Below are 17,093 nucleotides of genomic sequence, written 5' to 3' on the forward strand. Positions count from 1 at the left end.
TCCATCTCCTCTCTTGCAATTAACATCTCTCAGCCTTGACTCTCCTCCAGACACCAGCCAAGAGAAAAACCACCTGGATTAAATGAGCCTTCGTGGGTGCTCTTTTGATCATAAAAACCCAAATTGAAAGGACAGATCATTAATTGAATTTCTTTTCTTTTTTAGTTACAAAGTAACGACAAATGCATATATATGAAAATCTTTTTTTTTAAAAAGTCTAGGTACTGTTTCTTTTTCTACTTTATGCCAAGAATAAAGATCAGTGCTTCGGTGACTGGCATCAGTGGTGTCTGAGATTTCCTCCGCTCTTTGCATTGTCAGTTGGGATTGAGTGTCTAAAAGGTGTCTTTCAACAAACGGGGTGTTGGCTGTTCAGTTACGTTTTGCTTTTCCCTGGTGGCTACTTAGCATCTGGGGTGGTCCCTCCCAATGGTAAGGCTCACCCTTCTCAGAGTGACTGGAAATGTACAGCCTATTATTCAGTGACTGCCAGCAAATAAAGAACTTTTCTTGTTTCCCATTCTGCCTCCATTGCCAAAAGAATGTGTTGCTCTAATATCTAATAACCTTTATCAGCTGCTGGGTTCTGTTATTTCCAGTTATGATTACTTGGACTTTCCATATTGTGCTGCCATTTTCACAGCAGGGGCTTCAGAGACATTGCAAAAGAATCTTAAAACTATTGCTTCTGGGGGCTTCCCTGGTGGCGCAGTGGTTGAGAGTCCGCCTGCCGATGCAGGGGACACGGGTTCGTGCCCCGGTCCGGGAAGATCCCACATGCTACAGAGCGGCTGGGCCCGTGAGCCATGGCCGCTGAGCCTGCGCGTCCGGAGCCTGTGCTCCGCAACGGGAGAGGCCACAACAGTGAGAGGCCCGCGTGCCGCAAAAAAAACCCCAAAAACTATTGCTTCTGAAACCTCACTAAACCAAAGTAGTCATATCTTCCATAGTTCCCAAACTGTAACATCTTGGCAAAAAAGCTAGTGTTCTTCTTCCAAGTAAATTTTGGAGCACTCTCTTAAGTCCTTTGTTTTCTTTCCTTCCCAACTCAGGTCTTTAGACAAAAGTATACTACGTTTTACACAAATGATTATTTCCTTAATAGTAGTGTGAAAAAAAAACAGTAGTGTGGAAATCAGGTTGTTAAAATTAAAATATATGTTAAACCTACCAGGGATAATTATTGCATAAGAGAACTCCGTTAGAATTATTTGATAAATCAGCTCTTTTGTCTCTCAAATGACCATCCCTATCTTATGTATGTAAAAACAAAATATTCGTATGTCACATGCCCTTAGCTATTAAGTGCTTCTGTAGAATATGATCCCATTACCATCTCTCATTTCAGGGCATGGATTTGAATTCTGGCCAAAATCACTATTGATTCCCATTGTTTGGAAATGCTTTCTCTGTCTTCCTTTTTCCTAGTTTTTGAAGTGAAAGATCAATAAACTTCAGTCCTGGGTTCTTTTTCCCAGAGACATCAGGGATGGGCAGCAGGGCTGATGTCACTAGAAGAGCAGTGACCATCCTGATTGGCCAGTGCCTTGCTCTGTTGGTCACTAAAGTTTTTGCTATCATCCCTTTTCACAGCAATGTTTTTGTTTCTTTTCAATAAAGTATGTAAGGCATCAGTACCGTGGATCAATCATCTAACAAATTGTTTTCCAAGTTGTAGTCCACAATAAGATAACCACTGGAAATTTGCCTTCAGTATGTATGTGTTACTGACTAACAGTTTACCCATACATTTGGGGTATACTATTTCTTCTTACTAACCACCACACACATAGCACAGTTATTATCTATAATAATATTGAGATCACTGAGTCTTATTTAAAAATATAGATTTCGGGCTTCCCTGGTGGCGCAGTGGTTGGGAGTCCGCCTGCCGATGCAGGGGACACGGGTTCTTGCCCCGGTCCGGGAGGATCCCACATGCTACAGAGCGGCTGGGCCCGTGAGCCATGGCCGCTGAGCCTGCGCGTCCGGAGCCTGTGCTCTGCAGTGGGAGAGGCCACAACGGTGAGAGACCCGTGTACCGCAAAAAAAAAAAAAAAAAAAAAATATATATATATATATATTTCCCTCAGAGTATTAAAAATACTCTTTAAAAACAGATGGTATGATATGAAATATATGTAAATTCTAAACATCCTAAGATCATAAAATTATATAAGCTTTTTCTAATTAAGTTGGATCTAACTTAATTCCCTTATACTAATATAGCTACGATTTTTTTGTGTATTATCCTCAGAAAAGATGGACAAACACTAATATTTTATACTCTATTTTTTCTAAGACAATGGTCTCAATTCTTTCAACAAATATTTCTTGGGCACCCACTGTGTGTCTCACACATACTCTAGGAACTTTGGGTATACCCATTAATTCAACAAAGATTCCTGATCTGTGGTTCTTATATTCTAGTAGGGAAAGTTAGACAATAAATGATAAATTTAAGTGAAGGCTAAGGAAAAAGGAGAGAGTAGAGTAGGAGAAGGGGGGTTGGGAGTGTGAGGATGGCACCTAAAACAGGTAAGGAAATTAGCCACGCAATTCTGGAGAAAGGAGTGTCTGGCCAGAGGAAAGGAATGCAGCACAGGCCCTAAGGTAGGGCCTGTCTGGCATTTTGGAGAAGAGCAAAAGCCAGTCTGGAGCGGGGAGACTTGGAAGAGGAATAGGGGAGTAGGTGAGAGGGTGTGCTGGGGCAGGTAAGACCAGGAACTTGCTCTGAGTGAGATGGGGTGCCACTGAAGGGTTCTGAGCAGAGGAGTGCTCTGTTATGTACATTTTCAAAGGATCATACTATACTGCCTGCATTAAAGAGACTACAGGGGACTACAGGAGACAAGCAGGAAGACAGGTCAGAAGCAAGTGCCAAAATCCAGGCAAGATATATGCCAGCTTGGAGGTGGATAGTGACAACGGAGGGGTGAAATGGGTGTAGGGGTGACGTACAATGAGGACTCAAGGACGACTCCAAGGCTAGTGCCTGAGAAACTGGAAGAAGGAAGTTGCTATCAATTGAGATCGAAAAATTGCGGGTGGAACTGGTTTGAGGGGAAAAGATTAGGAATTCAGTTTTGAACACCTAGAGTTTGAGGTGTTTTTGAGACATCCAAGTGGATATGTAAGGAGGAAGTTGGATAGATATGTCTAGAGTTTGAGAGGCTAGAGATTTCATGTCATTTCTGATCTAATTCTCTACTCAAAACTAATAAAACATTCACCCGGGAAATTAGCACATTTCCAATATGGACACTGTGCAATTTTGTGTACGATTTTGTGTGAATTTTGCTGGAAGCCTTGAAAACAGATTCTCTGATTCTTGATTTTAACTGAAAACATCCCCAAACACAATTTGACTCAATTTTGATTTGATTCTCTTACCTTGATATTCTGGGCAGTGAGTGAAATTTCAATGGTAATGGCTTTCTGTCCTTAAAAACCACTTATTCATTCATTCATGATTTAAACATCTATTCAGCTTCTACAACATGTGAGGCTCTTATTCTTCCCCATAGTCCATTATCTTGTTTGAGCAGCAAAACTAGCCAGGTCAGGGGGAAATGAATTTGAAAAAAACACCTTGTAGCATAAAAATTGGAAGGACAACCTGATTTTGAGAACTGCACTGAGGGAATCCTGACGTGAGGGCAGCAGTTCAGAGACTATAAGAGCAGCAAACAAAACCACTATCTTGGACCATGTGAGTTTTTGCTGCCCACAGAGAACTGTCGAAGAAATATTTTGCATGTAATATGTGTGTTTTATGTCTTAAGAGTTCCTTGAAAACTAAAAATTGTCCTCACATATTCAGAGTTGTTGTTTTTTTAAAATTGGAGAAAGCAGAAGGTGGGATCAAGAGACTAACCTAAAAAAACTTATGTTCCAGCATTTTAAATTTTCCTTTTTTACTTTAAATTTCATGAGACATAAATATTAGAAGGGCAAAGGACACCTGTGGGTAGAATGCAGTAGAGAAACAGTACAAAAAGTCCATCAAAAGTAGAAATGCAATTCAACAAATGTGTGTTGAGTGTCCCCCACATGCAAGGATTGGCTGAAAATGTGAAGAGCAATAAGAAACAGTCCTCTCCAATATTCATAACATAATAGGATAGAGAACTTTACATAAACACATAAATGACACTAATATGAGGCAGACTGTGCTACACAGGGAAAGGAGAGATTAAATTATGAGTGATATGATTATGCTTCTTAGAGGAGTAAGGGCTTCTGCTAGGTTTTTAATAAAATACTACTAATAAGAACCAGAAACCAGATGAAGAGGAATTTCTACTCAGAGAGAACCTGAGCATAGATCTGGATGCAGGAATGAAAGGCATGTATGGGACAGTTAATGGTCCAGTGTTAGCAGAGCATTAAAAAGTAGCGGTTAAGTTAAATGTACATATTCACACATGTATAAATAACATAATGTGAGTGAAAACATCCAAGCATGGTGCCTGGCAAAGAGTAGAGGCTCAGTGTGTTAATCAAATGTTATCTTGCATTTGAATATGATTAAGAAAGTGTGATAATGAATAAAAATTAGATGAAAATGTTAGGAAAAGTGCAAATTAGTAACTATGGAAGGACATAGCTTGTGAAGATATTTCAGGCTGCATGCAATTAGAGATAGATTTATAGCTTTTGAAATTATTTTTGATAGATTTGTTGATGTATAATTGACATACAATAAATTGTACATATTTAAATTGTACAATTATTACATATGATTACACCCATGAAACCAATTTCACAATCAAGATAATGAACGTATCCATCACACCCCCAAATTTTCTCACGTCTCTTTGTAATCCCCCTCTTCTACTTCTCTTCCTCTTAATCCCCAGGCAACCAATGATTTGCTTTCTGTCAACTATAAATTAATTTGCATTTCCTATAATTCTATATACATGGAATCCTCAAGTATATTCTCTTTTTTGTCATGATCCTTTCACCCAACATAAATACTTTGAGAGTCAACCGTCTTGTACTGTATATCAGTAGTTCATTTCTTTATGAATGTGCTACTGAGTACTGTTTCTTTATGTGGATATACCACAGCTTATTTCCATTCACTACTGATGAACATTTGGGCTGTTTCCACTTGGGGACTATTACAAGTAAAGCTGCTATGAACATCCATGTATAAGTCTTTGAATGAATATATGCTTTTGTTTCTCTTGGGTAAATATCTAGGCATGGAATGGCTGGATCACGTGGTAGGTACACACTTAACGTTTTTAAGAAACTGCCAAATTCTCTTCCAAAGCAGTTGTACCATTTTACATTCCCACAGTAGTGTGAGTTCTGGTTCCTCTACATCCTTGCCAACATTGGGTATAATTTGGCTTTTTTTTTTTTTTTGCGTTACGTGGGGCTCTCACTGTTGTGGCCTCTCCCATTGTGGAGCACAGGCCCCGGATGCGCAGGCTCAGCGGCCATGGCTCACGGGCCCAGCCGCTCCGCAGCATGTGGGATCCTCCCGGACCGGGGCACGAACCCGCGTCCCCTGCATCGGCAGGCAGACTCTCAACCACTGCGCCACCAGGGAAGCCCTAATTTGGCTTTTCAGAAATTTATTATCTTACCCCAATCACACACAAATACCCTTTCTCCACTGATGGGATAAGTTCAATAGACTATGTTTTCAATAAATTTTTAAAATAACAAAATATCCATATTATTCAGAAAAGATAGATAAATGCCAGAGAAAATAGCTAAAAGGGTTAAGGGGATTGACTTCTGGAAAGTGGGCCGAGAGGTAGGAAGAAAAGGGGCAGGATAGTATTAGTATTTATGATATTCTAAAGACTGTTAAATTTTTTAACATACCATGGATTATTTTAACAGGTAATTCAAATATTTTTAAATGACTAAACCAAAGTAGTCTCAGAATTTTTTCCACAAGAGCGCAAAGAACCCCGTTAACTGTGTTTAAATTAAAATTGACTATAACATGAAATTCTTATTAGGTACTTTGTATTGTAAATACACTGTAGATTAATCATCACAATTAATGTATTTTGTAGCCCTTAAGTCAAAAGCAGCATTGTTACAGATAACCTGGAGATGATAAACGGTTCAAAAATCCCTGTTTATCCTAAGGAGAGTTCACACTGAAATAATGTATAAACATTATGAAGACAAGCACTTTTTATAGTCATTAGCCTCACCTCATTAAATGTTTGGCCTTTGGAAGGTATTGGTGTAGATTAAATTTAAATAACTGACAAAGGTTGAATAATTTACAATTAAAAACACAGCTTTGGGCTTCCCTGGTGGCGCAGTAGTTGAGAGTCCGCCTGCCGATGCAGGGGACACGGGTTCGTGCCCCGGTCCGGGAAGATCCCATGTGCCGCGGAGCGGCTGGGCCTGTGAGCCATGGCCGCTGAGCCTGCGCGGCTGGAGCCTGTGCTCCGCAACGGGAGAGGCCACAGCAGTGAGAGGCCCGCGTACCGCAAAAAAAAAAAAAAAAAAAAAAGACACAGCTTTAATTCATGTGTGTTAATAGTTGTACAGTCTCATTATTGCTACTGTGACTGCTCTGGTTACAAAATGGATAAGACCTGAGGAGGCAGTATAATATAAAAGTGAAGCACGTGATCTTTGGCTTCAGAAAGCTTGGGTTTCAATTCTGACATCATTTACTAGCTATGTGACAACATGTAAGGTGACATTACAAAGCCTCAGTTTTTTCATTTCTAAAAATAGCATTAAAATGATACCGACTTGTTAAGATTGTTTTGAGGAGTACATGATGTAAACTCCAAGCATAGTGCCTGGCACATAAGTGCTCAATAAAGTTCAGCTATTGTTAGTACCTGGGACTCATTACTGTAAAATGTTCCAAGAGCTAAAAGTTAAGTACGATAGGGGGTTTTAATTGGAAAATGATTAGATTTTATCAACATTCATGCCAATTAAAGTAGTTAATAATTAAAATCCTAGAAGGACTTGAATGATTTTATAATGAGAAATAGATATCAACCTCTAGTTGATTGGTTAATTGGTATATACTGACTGCACTAAGGTTCTTTTGAATCATTATTCTCTTTCCAAATGAATGGCAGGGCATATTCTCTAGTTAAGGTAATGGAGCTAATGTTAGTTCTGCAAAGATAATTTTAAGTCATGGTTTGGAGATGAAGATATAAGATTATAGTAAATTCTGTAAGCAGTTAAGAGTACTGACACTAATTTTCTTTTGATTTATCTTCAAATTCACCAACTCTTTCTTCTGTCATCTCCATTGTGCTGTTAAGTCCATCCAATAAAATTTTTTATTCAGATATTGTATATTTCAGTTTTGGAATTTCCATTTGGTTCTTTGTAAAATTTTTAATTTTTCTCCTGAGAATTTATATCTTTTCAATCATTTCAAGCATATTTTCCATTATGTAACTGAGCATAGTTATAAGAGCTACTTTAAAATCCTTGTTTGCGGGCTTCCCTGGTGGCGCAGTGGTTGAGAGTCCGCCTGCCGATGCAGGGGACACAGGTTCGTGCCCTGGTCCGGGAAGATCCCACATGCCGCGGAGCGGCTGGGCCCGTGAGCCATGGCCGCTGAGCCTGCGCGTCCGGAGCCTGTGCTCCACAATGGGAGAGGCCACAACAGTGAGAGGCCTGCGTACTGCAAAAAAAAAAAAAAAACAAACAAAAACAAAACAAAACAAAATCCTTGTTTGCTATTTTCAACATCAGGGTCAGTGGCCAATGATCATCTTTTCTTTTGAGAATGGTACACATGTTCTTGTTCTTCAACAAGAACTTTTGAATTGTAGCTGGACATTGTGAATGGTAAGTTGTGGAGACTGAGTTCTGTTATAGTCCTCTGATGAGTGTTGAATTTTTTGGTCTAGAAGTCAATTAACTTGGTTGAACTAAAACTGAAAATTCGGTGCCTTGGAAAGCAGCTCAAATCCTACCCAGCTTTTTAATCCTTAAGTGGTCTGCCTGCAGTTTACCATGCACATGTGTAATTCAGGGATAGATCAGAGGTTTGGGCAAACTGTATACACAGAATTTGTGTCTCCTCTCTCTCTGGTTCTCACCTTCCTGCAATTCCACCCTCACTTTCCAATGGCTCTTGGTTGCCTGAAATCTGTCTTTTAGACAACAGGACTGCAAGTTTTCTGTAAGAGTTTTAGTCACCTTATGCAGCAGTGACTGGAGTCTGCCCTCATTTTACAAGCCACAAAATTCAGGAAACTCTCCTTGTATCATTCCTTTTGTTGAAATGCTAACTTCCCTGCTTTGTTTTTCTGCTGTGTTTTTCTCCAGTGCCTTTATGTGGTTGATCTTTATATTTTTCCCAGAGTTTATAGTTGTTGTTTGTGGAAGGGTCAGTCTCTTGGAAGCTTACTCAGCCATACCAGAAGCACACTCACCGCTAATTATACTTAAGTTCTACTCTCCACTGGATGTGGGCAGGATTAGTGGTAAAGCCTGCAAAGACGTCTGGACCACTCCCCCTTTCCCAAGAGAAAGGACTCTCATCTGAAGGTATTAGTTTCCAGAACACTGATGCGACTGTATTTCCATGTGGGTAGGGTTGCTATTTGTTCAAGAGTCATCCTGACTCTTTAAGATGAGTTGATGACAAATTCCACAAGTATAAAAACAAAATCACTCTGCTTTTTTCTCTCTTCTCTTTTTATCAGGAACACTTAGACACTTTTGTTGTTTCACCTTCAGGTACTTAAATGGAGCTACATTGAAAGTCTGGGTTTAAGTGGACAAAAAGACCTCAGATCTAAGCCATGTTTGGGAAACCTAAGAGCACTACATTCGAGTTTGGGAGATAAGCATCTTTGATCATTCTGTTTTTAAGTATTCAGTTTCATTTTATAATTTCCCCTTAAGAATAGCGACAGTAGTAGTGACAGTGGGCATGACAAAAAGTGAGAGATGTAGGGGAGGGAAAGCAAAGAGAAATGTAGTAGAGGAAATGCTGTCCGGGGAGCTCAAAATTTCTTAGAAGCTAAAAAGAATTTTTAAAATCTTTACATGTTATATAGTCAAATCACATCCAAGTTCCCACAATAAGTTGCACAGCAAGGGCTAGAACCCAGATGTGCTTACTTCAGCCCCGTAAGTTTCCAACCACGCCATCTGCCAACAAGCAGTCTATAAATCTAGACTCCCCAAATCAAAGAACTTTGTTGCTGGAGGGATTATGAGCCTCATCATTAAACTTCAAGCCCTACTGGAAAATCTCTGAATTTTTGTTCCACTAAAACATTTCCTATTATAATTGAGAAATTTCTTGCTCTAGTAAAGTTCCTTATGTAGTTTGGTAGCTTAAGAATCATTAAAAAAAAAAAAAAAAACATTAAGAAACACTTCCCGGGCTTCCCCGGTGGCGCAGTGGTTGAGAGTCCTCCTGCCGATGCAGGGGACACGGGTTCGTACCCCGGTCCGGGAAGATCCCACATGCCGCGGAGCGGCTGGGCCCGTGCGTCCAGAGCCTGTGCTCCGCAACGGGAGAGGCCACGACAGTGAGAGGCCCGCATACCAGAAAAAAAAAACCACAAAAAAAAACACTTCCCCCTTCTGCCTTAAAAATTTTAGTTAAAAAAAAATCCTTACCTAATCATATGAACAATGTGTGTTAAGTTATAACAAAGTATATTTTCTGTGCCAACTATTAGGACCTAATAAAATGAATATCCCTATGGTTATCTGAAAATAGGTTTGCTTTTATGCCAATTTACAATACTATAAACCCTTATTAAAACTTGGCTGATTGGTATAGAGTAATAAGGTATTCTTTAAGCCTGGAAATGCTAAAAAGCTATTCAACAACCTGGCCTTATTTATGTGCGAATCAGTTCTATAAATGCTTCACAAGTTACTCTACAGGTATAAGATTCCCCCCTTTAAAAATGCTAAATACAGACAAAAGCCAATTGCTCCCAGATCTGTTCATAAAAACTACCTCTCCAGAGGCAACTACATGGTCTCTGACCCTGACTTACTGCTATTCTGTGACTCCATCAGGCCCATACCTAGATAGAACCAGCTGTGTAAGGAAGCACACCAGTAGTTTCATGACCAGCCTAAAGAGTATATCAGTATACTGTTCCGCCCACAGCCGGGAGTTATACAAAGTATGTTCTGGCCCAGAAGCTTCCAGGACAACTTCAATCCTCTAAATTCTCTACTTCTCATTTAAAATCCCATACTTTTCATATTGAAATGGTCATACTTTTTACTTTCATTACCATAAATAATCCATGTATATAAAACAACGATTTTTTTAAGGTTTCTTAGTCTTTCCTTCTGCATCTAATTCTTCTAAGGCTTCACTTCCCTTTTTCTCTTCTTGTACTCAGCAGAACAAGCCACTAAGCTCTAGTTCTTTGGATGTGAACCTGTGTCTGATACATCATTTATAACTAGTAGAACTGTTTTTAAAGAAAACCAATGTGTGTCACGAGTGAACGAACTTTTTTTTCCCAGATGACCTTTCCAGTCGTCTGCAGTGCCTTTGTTTTGTCAGGATGTAAACATCTACTATTCACACAGAAATGGAAAGTCATGTTAAGTGCAAGATGTAGATATCTTATGTGGGTTCCCAGAATGGTGAAGGTGGTGATTGTTGAAGCTGGGTGACGAGTTCATGGCAGCTCCCTGTCATACTCTAATTGTATGCTTGCAAATTTCCACATTAAAAAGTAAATTTAAAAAATAGAAAGAGGATCTCTTGAATACAGCTAGTCACTCCGGACTCTACCATTTCAAGGGACCTATGAACAGATAACCCTTTAAAGTGCATGTATTTAGGATCGCTAAACTGTATGCAGATGAACCTCCTATTTCCAGATATTTGTGATCTGGAACTCTATGAAAACTGTGGAAAATCAAGAAATTAGCGGAACCAGTAACTAATAAGAACCTGCTGTATAGCACAGGGAACTCTACTCAATACTCTGTAAGGCCTATATGGAAAAGAATCTAAAAAAAAAGTAGATCTGTGTATATGTATAACTGATTCACTTTGCTGTACACCTGAAACTAAGACAACATTGTAAATCAACTATATTCCAATAAAAATTTTTTAAAAAAGAATGAATTAGCAGAACCAAACTCCCTTTCCAACCATACTAACTGATGAGAACAGAGCCCTCATCATCCTATGTCTGTGCCACTTGCCCTTCTTTTGACATTAAGCTGCTGCACAGGTGACATGCACATCAGTACTTCCAGTGCTGACTGCTTTGCCATCAACCTAGATCTTCCCAGGCTCATTATAAAAAATGTAACTGCTACTTAAGGAGACTTGAATGCCACCCTATTTAATGATGGAGATTCTGATCCTTATCTGGACTCATCATCACCTAAGAATTCCAGATTTATGAGGAAAACCTGCTAAAATGTCTAGAATTAAAGTTTTATGTTGGAGTCTTTTCTGAACAGTAAATCATAAAACTTTAAAGGCAATCGTTCATCCTTTTAAAGACTTACAGAGACTCTGATATTTCTTAGGATGTTTCAATTATTAAATACATTTCATTAACAGAAAATTGTCTCCTTTATTCCTTATGTAAATTTCTTGTGCCAGAATTTTGTTGTATAGGTCCCTAACTCAATCATTTCCATGGGGAATTATTTATTCCATTATTTAGTTGAGTACTGAAAACATGCCAGGCATTCTCAAGTGCTGATATAACAATAAACAAAACAAACAAGTAGTTCTAAAGTAGCTTATATTTAACAGGGAAACAGACAATAAAAAATAAATAAGTGGGCTTCCACTTATTTATAAGTGGGTGGCGCAGTGGTTGAGAGTTCGCCTGCCGATGCAGGGGACACGGGTTCGTACCCCGGTCCGGGAAGATCCCACGTGCTGCGGAGCGGCTGGGCCCGTGAGCCATGGCCGCTGAGCCTGCGCGTCCGGAGCCTGTGCTCCACAACGGGAGGGGCCACAGCAGTGAGAGGCCCGGGTACCGCAAAATAAATAAATAAATAAATACTATACTAGATGTTGACAAGTGCTCTGGAAATAAACAAAGCAGTGAAAGAGGGACAGGGATGCTAGGGAGGGAGAGTTAATGTTTCTTGCCAAGAAATACTTCATTGGTAAGTTGATATCCACAGGGCTTTGACATGCAAAGTAAGCAACAAAACAATTTCTGAAGAAAGAATGTTACAGACAAAAAGGAACAGCAAAGGCTTTACAGCATCAACATACTTAGTGAGTTCAAGGAACAGCCGGGAAGCAAGTAGGACTAGGTAATAGGGTGCGGCCAGATCATGGAGGACATTGCAGGCCTCCTTGTAGAAGAAAATCATTGTTTCTCCTGAGCCAAATGGAAGCCATCAAAGGGCTTCAAACGGAGGAGTGATGGGACATGATTTATATTTTTACAAGGATCCCTCTGGCTACTGTCTGAAGGACAGACTGTAAAGAGGCAAGGTTACAACAAGGAGACCAGTAAGGAGGCTAAAGTCATAATCAAGGCTGCCTGGCCCTGGGTAGTAGTGGTGGAATTTGTGAGTGGTGATTAAACTCCAGACATATTTTTAGGACAGAGCCAACAGGATTTGCTGATAGAATGTAAGAAATGTCGAGAATGACTGGTAGAAAAGCATTGCCATTTGCTGAGAAAGGAAAGACCATAAGAGAGCAAAGCAAAGCAGCGCGCAGACCATTTTCTGACTCTGAGTTTGTTGCTCCTTTTTTCCCAAATGGCAACAGTTGCATAAAATTCACGGCGCAATAGGAGAACCAGGAGATGGCATGACCAGGGTTACCACCACACTCTCAACAAACACAAGAATGAGTTCCCAAGAGCACTTTCTTGTCACTGTCTACATCCCATCCTTCTCTCCCAGAACACAGAAATAGAGAACACGAGTTTGAGAATTTGGCATATCGCGTCTATAAAGTTGTGGACACAAAATTCTCATCTTGTTAAAAAATATTCAGGGTCTCTTTCTTCCATGTCACGTAAATACAAACCCTTTCCTCTGCCCCTCTCCTTTTTTCTTTGCTATTCTTATCGCTCTTTCAGAACTCTAGGTGTGCCCTTTTGAGAAAAGTAAAGGTTCAAAGAAAGAAGTGTCACATTCAAGGTACAGGTTTGTTCCACGCGGCTGTATGGGCTCCAGCACCTTTGCTGAGTTTGCACTCCTTTTGTTTTGTAGGCATAGATTCTCGAAGTAGTTGCCCACAACCTGGATGTCAGAACTTCAGAATTTCAGACCCTAGCATCATCACGTTGACTCCCTGCCCTAAACTGACAGGCAGGGAGGTAAATTCTTTTCAGACAGATATCATAAACCATCTCATCATCAGTCATCACCACATTGCTCTTTTTCTTTGAAATAAATACACCCAGTGATTTTGCTTCTAAGGTAATGTTTTTCAACCTTTATTCCCAGCATGAGTTTAATCCTGCCTGTATTCCTACATTCCTCTTCAAAGGCTCTGCTTCATCCTGGCTGGGCCTCTGAGAGACCCGTTCCCTGCCAGGATACAGTGAGCAGTCAGTTCACTTGATCGTGAACTTTGATCCTCCAACAAAGAATTGTTTTTTGAGTGAGTACAAAACAGTCTTCAAAGGGTCACTGTGTGCAATGCATTGTGCTAGATACCGTATAGGATAAAATATAAAAAAAGACTTACTCTCTTGAAGGCATGACAAACCTTACAATCTTTTCTGAAGACATACTGATCACTTTACGTCTGAAAATATTTAGTGTTTCTAGAAGATAGAAGGTAAGATCTACGGGAGCTAAGAGACTGCAAATTGCCTACAGCTGTATCTGTAAGAGAACACACTGCCTCACAGGAAGCCAAAGTCCAAGTCCCTTCTTGAGGTCCAGATGAGTCTGTAAGGGTACCACCTGTGTTCTGGGTAGAAGCAGAAACCAGTCAAACAGAAAGGAAGGGGATGACCACTGAGGCAGGTCAGCAAGAGGCTCCCAAGGAGCTAGACTATGCGTGGATAGCCTAGGGGAAAGCATGAATCAAATCCCAGGTGTGGTGGTAGGAGGGAAAGCAGGATGGGCCCGTGGAGCAAGGGCAGGTCAAGGACAGAAACCTGGGCTGAACCTGTAGAGAGGAAGTACAGAAGGAAGGCGGGAATCGTGCTTGACAGTAAAACCAGCTCCCCGGGCTTTCTTCCTGAATTCCCGCTCCCAAAGCTTCTCAGCCCCAAGCAGCATTGATGTCCCCCTCGGTAAAACCCCATACTCTGTACACACAGTGGAAGTAGCCACGCTGTATGTATGTTTATGTGCCTAACCTCTCACACACAGTGGAAGTTCAGTGAATACTCGGGGAAGTGAACTGAAGGCGGGTGGTGCAGGAAGGAAGTTAGGACAGTACTTAGAGTCTCAATGCAGAGAAGCCAGAAGACAATTATGCTGGTTTCCTATGGCTGCTGTAGCAAAGTGCCACAAACTTGGTGGCTTAAAATAATATACATTTATTCTCTTAGAGTTCTCGAGGCCAGAACCCAAAATCAGTTTCACTAAGCCAAAGTCAATGTTCCAGGAGGGACAACCCTCCCTTCCGAGGTTCTAGGGGAGAATCTCTTCCTTGCCTCTTCCAGCTTCTGGTGGCTGCATCACTCCAGTCACCGCATTTGTGCTCACATTGCCTTCTCCTATTCTGTCCATTCGTGAAATCCTCCTGCCTCTCATAAAAAATCTGTGATTGAATTTAGGGCTTACCCAGATAATGCAGAATAATCTCCTCATCAGCAGATCCTTCATTTAATTACATCTGAGAAGATCCTTTTTTGCCCTAGAAGGTAACATTCATAGTTTCCAAGGATGGGGACATGGGTATCTTTGGGGAGGCCATTATTCAATCTACTACAACAATGAACTTGGTTACATATTAAGGCAGAAAAGAAGGAAGTGGAAGGAATACAAGAGGGAGAGACACTTCTCTGAGAATACCTTGTATAGTTCTGACTTTGGGGAACATGTTAATGTTCTTCTTTTTAATTTTATTTATTTTTGGCTGCATTGGGTCTTCGTTGCTGTGCGCAGGCTTTCTCCAGTTGTGACAAGCAAGGGCTACTCTTCATTGCAGTGTGCAGGCTGCTCACTGCGGTGGCTTCTCTTGTTGCGGAGCACGGGCTCTAGGCGCACAGGCTTCAGTAGTTGCAGCTCGCGGGCTCAGTAGTTGCGGCGCACAGGCTCTAGGGTGCGTGGGCTTCAGTAGTTGTGGCGCAGGGGCTTAGTTGTTCTGCGGCATGTGGGATCTTCCCGGACCAGGGATCGAACCCATGTCCCCTGTGTTGGCAGGTAAATTCTTAACAACTGCGCTATCAGGGAAGTCCATTAATATTCTTTTTATTTAAAAATAAAGTTAGACAACAAGACGGAGAAAGGGAAAAAACCTAAAGGTGAAAGCAAACTGAAAGAAATTACCAGTATTTCAAATAAATAACATAACCACACCTAAGAGGGTGGGAGAGAAAATGCTAATCCGAGCAATATATGATCACAGTATTTAACCACATACCCTCAGCCCTAGGAGTGAGAGTGCCAAAAAGGCACCCAAAGACAAATAACCAAAAACGAATCCTGAACTATTTTTGTAGGTTTTTTGTAATGGTTTGAACAAAGCAATTCTGAAACTATTTTAGATGCATTGCAGGAATGAACAAATGAGTAAATATATTGATGTTTTTGAGAACCTGGATTTTCACTGTGGAAGAAGGAGTATGCAAATATGGAATGGGGAAAAGTAAAAAAGAACTTTGTGTGGAGAACTTAGAATTGGTGGTACTGATGTGATTTATAATTTCTAAAATATGTATATGTATGTGTATATGCCTGTATATGTATACATGTATATTTATGTGTGTGTATTTAAGTATGTGTGTTTATATGTGTATACACAAGCATATGTTTCCTAGATCTGCCCACTAGGGACTAGAAGCAAAGACATCCCAGTAGCAATGAACACACCAAGTACCCAGGCGTTGATCTCTAATACCATTCCTCACTAGAAAACATGAGGACTCCTCAGAGACATGGCTGATTCCAGAACTTCGGAATTTTAAGTAGAAACTGGAAATGTGCAAGAAGAAACTGGAAAATCTTATGCCAAAAAGTAAGGAAGTACTCAGCAAGTGATAGGGTATGTCACAAGGCACATGAAGCAAACCCTCTGGCTCACACTGGTCATATCTGTGATCATTTGGGCACTAAAATCATTAAGGACAGTAATGAATTATAAACCATTGAAAAAAACTGGAATCCGTGATTCATTTATCTAATAAATCAATCAAGGATAAATCAATAAATGGTGGAGAATGGCAGGATCTTGCTTACAGTAAAAATGCCAAGTGCGGACAGAAAAATGTAGAAGAGCTAGAGCGGGCAAATAACCATTTTGCAACCATCATATTAAAGGCTGGTTCAGATGAGTACCGTCAATGATGCTAAATCTAGGGGGGAATTTTTATTAAATTTGAGTTGTCTTACAGCATCTCCCCTGAATTGCTTATTAATTACAAGGAAAAAAGATAGTAATTATATGGTGGAGAATTGAACCTGTTGACTGGATTCAAAAATTAACATCAACATAAGGACAGATGGACATCAAAGTCTCAAGATGCAATGTCCTGACAAGGATACGACATCACTTATGAAGCATTCCAGTCAAGACATTTTTTTACATAATTTTTTTAGGTTATGTTGTATTTTCATTTTTATTCAGTTCAAGAAATTTTCTTTCTTTCTTTTTTTTTTGGCTGCATGGCATACGGGGTCTTAGTTCCCCAACCAGGGATTGAACCCACACCCCCTGCAGTGGAAACAAGGAGTCTTTTGGGTTTTTTTTTTTAATATTTATTTATTTGGTTGCACCGGGTCTTAGTTGTGGCAGGCGGGCTCCTTAGTTGTGGCATGTGAACTCTTAGTTGCGGCATGCATGTGGGTTCTAGTTCCCTGATCAGGGATCGAACTCAGGCCCCCTGCACTGGGAGCGCAGAGTTTTAACCACTGCACCACCAGGGAAGTCCTCAATGAAGGCATTTTTGAAGTTCACCTACTCTGACTATTAAGTTCCAGTGTTGGTCCTCAGCTTTCTTCACCCTCTCATTTAGAAG

The sequence above is a fragment of the Stenella coeruleoalba genome, assembly GCF_951394435.1.
Source record: "Stenella coeruleoalba genome assembly, chromosome: 12".
NCBI classification, from domain to species: Eukaryota; Metazoa; Chordata; class Mammalia; order Artiodactyla; family Delphinidae; genus Stenella; species Stenella coeruleoalba.